The following is an 8,044-nucleotide window of genomic DNA, read 5'->3' as shown; positions in this document are numbered from 1 at the left end:
TGTGACATGTAAGGATAGCTTTGCATTGTATATATTATTATTCAATGTTCAAAATCATTTTTCTTGGTAACAGTCAATTTTTAATATTCTTTTAAATTTTAATTCTTCAAAAGATTTCTATTTGGAATGGAATAATGTGAAGAAATCCCAAATTTAACTTTCGTTTTCGATAGACTCGTACATAACTGTAGTTTTGTTGACACTGTTCATGGTGCACAGGTTCACAAACAATCATCTTAGAAGTATTATTTTGTCACATTAACACGGTTGTTGAGACACATTACAATGAAAATCGTAACAGCCTTGAAAAACATACCCGGTGTGTTGTCTTTATATAATCTTACATGTATTGTCCTTGTCAATGACCATGATGACAATGGGTTTTTTTTTCAAGTGACAAAAATTAACACTGCATGCAGAGTTTCATTCATATTATATACACCTTTTGCGAGAACGGTCTTGAGAAACGATGATAGTCCGTCGGAAGGGGACGATAAACGGCTGATCCGTGTTTAGAGATGGTCATATCTCTTGCACGTAAAAGTCGTCCTTGTAGTCTCCGAAAATACTGCAGGATTTCACTTTCGCTTTGAACTTTGTAGCAATATTAATGGTCTGACAAGTATACTATCAATTGAAAATAATGAAATCTAAAATGATATGTATTCGATAAAATTGAGAATGTAAAAAAGGAATATGTCAGAGACAACGCCCCGATCAAAGAGCAGGTAACAGCCGAGGGCCACCAAAAGGTCTTCAACGCATCTAGAAAATCCCGCAAACATAGGATGGACTCAGCTGGCCTCTAAATAAAAATGTGTACTAGTTTAGTGAAAAAAGACTAAGCTGAAAAACATACACATTTTTTAAATAAACTAAAAGAAAAAGATAAACATACAATACTTAGGCTAGAGGCTCCTGACTGGACAGATGCATGAATGCAGCGGGGTTAAACAAGTTGTGTGAGATCTCCACCCTCCTCCTATACCTTAAGGTACATGTAACAAATGAAGCTGAAATTGGGTTTCCAAGTTCAAGAACATGTGCATGCATTTTGAAACGGATATAGCCAATGTTACAAGAATACCCAAACATGTATACATGTTTAGAATTCAATTCTCAGCAGATTTCAAATCTGTAAAAATACACTTTAAACAAAATTGCACAAGTTCTGTATCCATGGAAACATTTGGTGTTTGTTTTCTATGTTTTTCTTCAAAAATTGCTGTTAGACACCCCCATACAGACTTAAAATTATCCATTTAATAAAATCTCAATGAATATCAGACATACATTGTTTCAACACTGAATGATAGCCGCCTCAAAAAAAAAGCAATTGCGAGTCTTTCTGCTCCTTTTTCCGTAAATTACCTTTCAAAAGATCGAGGCATATTTACACAATTCAAAAACAGTCAACAAATGCTGATATAGTTTTAGAGGCATTGGTGGACTAGATATGAATTTAGATCCGAAATTTACAATTCTACTGAGCAAACCAAGAACAGTCTCCGGGACAAGTTTGCAATTCCGCTAAGTGCAAAAGTTGTCACCTTAATTTTTGGAGTTAAGTCAAAATGAAGTTGATAACTTGGTTGGTATTGGTTACCTGATATTTGTCCTAAAATTTTTTGGCTCTAGCACCACTGTTGAAAAAGTTATGCCCCTTTTTTCAACAATTTCCTCAGAGGAAAAGTACTTTTCTTCAAGGGAAATCAAATTTCCCTAAAGGAAAAAGATTTTTCCTCAAGGGAAATTGTTTTTTCCTCAAGGGAAAAAGATTTCCCTTAGGGAATTTGCTGCATAAATATTTCCTTTGAGGAAATTCTATTTCCTTTGAGGAAATTCTTTTTCCTTTGAGGAAATTTGCGGCTTCAAATTTTCCTTTGAGGAAATTTGTGGCTTCAAATTTTCCTTTGAGGAAATACTTTTTCCTGTGAGGAAATTTCTAGCTTCAAATTTTCCTTGCAGGAAATACTTTTTCCTGTGAGGAAATTTTTGACAAACACTTTTCCTTGAGGGAAAATTCAAGACAACAAATTTCCTCTAAGGAAATCATTGTTCTTCAAATTTCCTCTAAGGAAATTTCTGAACACCAAATTTCCCTTAAGGAAATGTTTTCCCTTATTTTTACTAGTTAAACATTTCTTCACTATACCACGTATACAAACAGTATGAATATAATTTTACAAGACTGAATAATTGATACAAATGATATTTAAAACTTTAATAAATGTTTGACTCAACATTTTAATGACATTGAAAATTAATACAGCCTGTTTGTCTAGGTCTAGGTATGACTGGTATTGTTCTTACTTTTTATATAACTTTAACTTTGATTTATAAAAAAAAATTGTAGCAAAGGATTTTGTTTTCTTTGTAATTGTTTCAATCCAATACATAAATAAGCAACCAATTTGAATGTCATACCATTTGTGGTGTTCTAAAGAATTTGTTTATATTTGCAGATTAAATAATAATAATTAAAAACACTTTAAAGTCTTTTCCTGTTATTTTAAATTAAAATTTTCTTCTGTTTCAGCTTCTGTACAGTTATTCAATCCACTAAGTAAGAATTCAGTGAATACATTATTCCATTCACTAAACATTTTCCTTCAATTCTAAGAGAAAACATTTTTGCAAATTGTTCTTCAATGATCTTCTTCCATATACTTGATATGAGGGAGCGATGTAAATGAGTGGATAAAACTGGTGTTCCTTTTTTCAACAACAAAATAGTATTTTTTCGGCATTTCTCCTTTCTTTCGACTAATATATATAATATGTTGTTGCTTTTATACAATAGTGTTTTTGTGTATCTATGATAGAACTCCATTTTGTTTATGGCCATTATCATGTGATTATAATGAAATTTCCTATTTCTTTTTTGCAGGAAAGCACACAATCCAGTTCAAATTAATCCAATTGCTCACTATTTAGATAAATTTCAACTTTAAGTTTCCTATTCAGTAATGACCTATTGATCATGAAAACCAAGATGTCTGATCACCTATAAATACACAAAATAAACAAATAAAATGTTATAAATGGAGAGAGAAACAGCAATAAAAGTTTATTTTGTCATGTTTATTAACATTTTAAATATATTTCCTTTCCTACTTGTGAATGCTTTTGTCTATAGTTCTTATATTAGTTGATTTTGTGCATTTATCAATCTAGCTAGCTTTCAAGTTGAGGCAGTTTGTTCTTTATATAATATATATATGTTGAGCTGTTAAACCACTGTCTAAATTCAGGGTAGGGTTGAGTGTTCATAAACCTGTTTTTTATTACATGCAGTAGTTTTTATGGATTTTTAACTTAAGCTGTCAGTTACTGTGAGTACTTAAATTTGTGTCTTTTCAATTAAGGGAAATATATAAATTTCTTGCTTACTGTAAACCAACTAATTTTCGCGGGCGATTTATTTTCACAAGCAATTTATTTTCGCATTTAGAAATATAATGTGCATATAAATTGTCGGGACTGTTTTTCATATATATCTTTCCTTATTCATTTATTAAAACACATTAAGTAAACTTGAAAATCACAAAAAAATAAATAGCTGTGATGTAGACAAGAACGTATAAAACGCAAAATAAAGTATTCGCGAAAAATTAGTTGGTTTACAGTAGTCCAGTCTGTGTTTACATCATTGGTTGTCTGGTGGAGAGTTGTCTTATTGGCAATCATGCCACATCTTATTTTTATATAACCTTGCCGTATTCCTATTGTGCCTGTCCAAAGTTCAGAGCCTGTAGTTTTTGTCAGTTTAGTCTGACACTAAAATTTAGTGGTTGTTGTTTTGTTTCATACTGGTCATATTTATATTTTGTAAGTTATTTTGTTATAAAATAGGCAATTAGTTTTACAGTTTTGATTGTTTCAATTTTTCATCTGAGGGTCTTTTTTAGCTGCCTACTTTGACTATAGGGTACGGGTTTTCTCATTATTGAAGGTCGTCACAGGCCTACAATTGCTTTCTCAAAGCCATGATCAATAGTTTTCATATTTAATAAACCACATCTTTTTAATTTTTATAGTAATCATGATAATCATCTTTCAAGTTCAATAACTTTTTTAAAAATAAAAGTGGCCTTACCATTTAGGTTTACTTGGCTTCTGCAAATTTTAAATTGCCTATCATTTCTGTTGTTAATAATTTCTCTGTATCTTCTATAGTTCTTGTCCTATACATAAAAAAGTAAAAGTTATTATTGAATGACATCTTGCATCAATATTTTTTTTGCTGTTTAATTAATGTACATGATGTATATTAATGTGTGTTTAATAAAAATCTGTACCATGAGTGCTTGATCAGCTTGTTGCCCTTTTAGTTGGTCTTTATGCTTTAAATGAATTTTAATGATCAACTAGAAAAACTATGAGCACTGCGCAAATAAGACCCCTCCCCCCCCTTCCAAAAAAAAAAGGACATGCACACACAGTGGTATTCATTGACATAAAACATGAAGATAATATGGCTCCATTTAGAGATATCTCAAGTGACTATAAGTTTAAGGCTGTGATTTTTTAACAAATACATTTCTAAAACCTTCCAAAGTTTGAAAACGGACAGATTTTAAATAACTTTCCAACAACTAAAGTTCCTTAACTCTGCATCTTATACAAAGATACATGATAAATAGTGGATGATACTCCAGCTTGCATATTCTTCAAAGTTTTAAAGGAACATAACTGAAGAACGGTAAAAGTTTTACTATTAAAATTTGAAATTGATCTGATTTTGTGGTAAAAAGTATTGTTTTAAAGTTTAATAAAATTTGATTGAGGTAAACTTAGGTTTTTTTTTAGATTTTTAAAGAACATAACTCTAGAATAGTAAAAGAGACACTACCAAAATTCAAACTTAATCTGTATTTTGTGGTGATAAGCATTGAGTATAAGTTTCATAACATTTGGTTGAGACAAACTAAAGTTTAAAGAACGGGAAACAAAAAAATCAGCATTTTTTCCCCATTTGTAAAGGGGCATAACTCTAGTACAGTAACACTGACATCACCAAAATTCAAACTTGATCTTGAGTATTGTTATAACAAGCTTTTGTAAAATTTTAATCAAATTTGGTTGAGGCAAACTAAAGTACTGTAAGAGAACAAAAAACAACTTTGGGACAGACAGACAATCAAGTGTTAAACTTAATGCCCCCTCCACTACGGGTCATGAAAATGAAAAGGGAGTTTATGTCAAGATATAAAAACAATTCACCAAAGTTTCATAAAAATTGGTGAATGCATTCTTGAGACTATCCAAATCCCAATAGTACAATGACATACATCAGAATTTTTTAAAATTGAAAGGAAAATTATCATGATTATGTTATACAAAAATAATTCACCAAGTTTCATGAAAATTGCTCAAAGCATTATTAATAGTATACTGTAAAAATCCCCCCCCCCCCCTTTTATGAATAAAATCCCTAACTTTAAATTACATACCGGGTAATTCAAAATCTTTGAATATAGAAAAGGGACTTAATTATATCAATAGATAATTCACCAAAGTATTATGAAAATTTTATGGATAATGTATTCTAATTCCAAGACTATCTAAGACATGGTTTGTTTGAATTTAAAAAGTTGGAATAAAGTACCTACTTGAATTCAGGAGAATTAAGAGCAAATCAGGCTATCTTCTAGATTATCTGACAATTGACTGTAGAAAAGGAATTTTCTTTTTCTTATTTAGCTATTTGTTATCTCTGTCCTTAATATCTACTGATCTAAGCAAATTTTTTCACATTTTTTTTTCTCTTTTCTCTCTTGTTATCTAACAATAACCAAAAAAAACAAAGAGAAACTGACAATGCCAAGTCAAAACACAAGATGCAGAAAAGAAAAACAAAACAAAACACTAAGCGACACCAACATCACCAAAAAACTAGTGTTGAATTCATGTACTCAGTCAGTCAGTGAGAGTTGGCAGATCCTGACCCACTATATTTATGCTTAAAAACCTAAAAATCATAGAGTACTAAATATATTTTGTAAATACTTGATTAAAATGTTGTCATAAATAGCAAAGACACCTCTTAGTTTTGAGAACCACATGTGTTAATTGTGCGAGTATAATCATGATAATCATGATTGACTTTTAAAAGCCTATATATTGAAATTTTCTAAAAATATTGCATGCATTTATTAATATGACCAATTTTAAGAAATGCAAAAAGATGTGAGATGATTTATATAATTGTAATGTCAGGAATTTACAGTAAAGGCTTTTAACCCCACTGCATTTTGCACTTTTCCCCAAGTCAGGAGCCAGAAGTTATGGCCTTTGTGACCTTTGTATGATTTTTATTTTAGTTTCTTTTTTTTTTATATTGAGGAGTTTAGTATGACGTCCATTATCACTCAACTAGTATACATTTTTGTTTAATGGCAAGCTAAAGCATGCCTCACAGGCACAGATCCAGGAGGGTCCGAGGGTTGGAACCCTTTTTTTTTTTGGACGATCAATGCATTTGAATGGGGACATGTAGTTGGACCCCCCCCATTTGTCCTGGGTAAGGAACCCCTCCTTTAAATGGCTGGATCCACCCCAGCCTCAGGTTGTGGGATTTTCTCATTGCATTGAAGACCCATTGGTGACCTTTGGCTGTTATCTGCTCTTTTGTCAGGTTGTTATCTCTTTGACACATTCCCCATTTCCATTTTCAATTTTATTTTCAGTTCTATAATAAATGTTAGACTTCTTGTTGATTTGGTTTCACATTTCGGCTTTGTCGGAGGAAAGCGTCCCAGAAAATAGCCTTGCAAGACGTCATAATTATTTGGACTAGGTTTTCACCACTATCAACCAGACGTAAGTCTCTGCATCAACATTCAGACATTGTAAAGAATGATATATATTGAATGATATTAATTCAAATAATTTGAATGAAAATTTTCCCAAAATGTTAAATCCTATGTCTGAAAAGGAATTAAAATCTATTTGTATGTATATATTGAAGAAGCTCTTGATTTGAGAGACCACCATACCGTTTCACCAGATAATAATCTTTTACATTAGTTTGTGCATATGCATTTATATATATATATAAATCTTATATTGTGTGTTTTAAGTAAATATGAAAATCTAGAATAATACTGAAATATAAGTTTATGGTATCAATATCAGTTTATAATGTATTTGTATACATAGAATTGGCTCATGACTTGTTACATGAATCTTTATTTCATTTATGTGTTGTTTTAATATTATAATTGTCTGTATTTGGATCACGCCTCTATTGTGCTCTTTCCAATAAAATATTGAATTGAATTGAATTGTAAAGATTGTCGCACTGTGGAAGAAACAAGTTTTGCGCGTTAACAAAAATATAATTGTCTGTGCTGACAGGTTAGTATGTGTGCATACCAATATTTAAATTTTCTAAGCCTTGTTTTTGAATATTTTGTCCATTTCTTGGTAAAATACTGTCAGACCTGGAGTGCTGTTGTTTTACAAAAACGATCAAGTAATGTAGGGGAAAGAAACTAACTTAAAAGACCAAAATAAGCCACAACTAATGGGGGTCTCATTGGGGGTTCTGTTCACGGATCCCGCTTAGTTACTATTTTTTTTTAATTCCCGCTTCCCGCTTACACTATGTAAGTAAGCAATTCTGATATTTTTGTAATTTCCCGTGTCCCGCTAAACTTCATTTCCCGTTCTCACGGCACAATCAGGGCCGTAACTAGGGTTCGAATTCAGGGGAGGCAGAGGTTTGGGGGCCGCAGACTGAGGCCCAAAGATCACAGGCACTTGTCTGTGCCTGTGCCAAAGATAGGGGGATTGGGGGCGCAGCCCCCCTGCCGTTTTTTTTTCTCGCAGTAAAATGGCTAAAAAGGACCCGTTTTCCTTCGATTTACTTGCTTTAATAAACATCAGTATTGCTTGAACCTGGAAGTAATTTTTATGCAAAAAACAAACTGAGATTGCTGTTCGGGGTGACCCAAGCTTAAGGCTTCGTCTTGAAGGCCGTACTTTGATCTATAATTATCAACATTAAATACATTGTGACCGCGGATTTAGTTCTCAA

General features: G+C 32.0%; 1 long non-coding RNA gene across 1 annotated transcript; it reads right to left on the bottom strand.

Moving 5' to 3' along the window:
• Positions 1-2,372: 2,372 nt before the first annotated feature.
• Positions 2,373-7,583, bottom strand: LOC139522328 (uncharacterized). Its single transcript, XR_011664388.1, has 3 exons — positions 7,381-7,583; positions 4,100-4,187; positions 2,373-3,007 (listed from the first exon to the last, which is right to left on the bottom strand). It is a non-coding gene; the product is annotated as an uncharacterized lncRNA (long non-coding RNA).
• Positions 7,584-8,044: the final 461 nt, after the last annotated feature.

This window comes from Mytilus edulis, chromosome 5 (genome assembly GCF_963676685.1).
Source record: "Mytilus edulis chromosome 5, xbMytEdul2.2, whole genome shotgun sequence".
NCBI classification, from domain to species: domain Eukaryota; kingdom Metazoa; phylum Mollusca; class Bivalvia; order Mytilida; family Mytilidae; genus Mytilus; species Mytilus edulis.
Note: the sequence above shows the minus strand (reverse complement) of the source record. Positions and strands in the feature narration are given on the sequence as shown.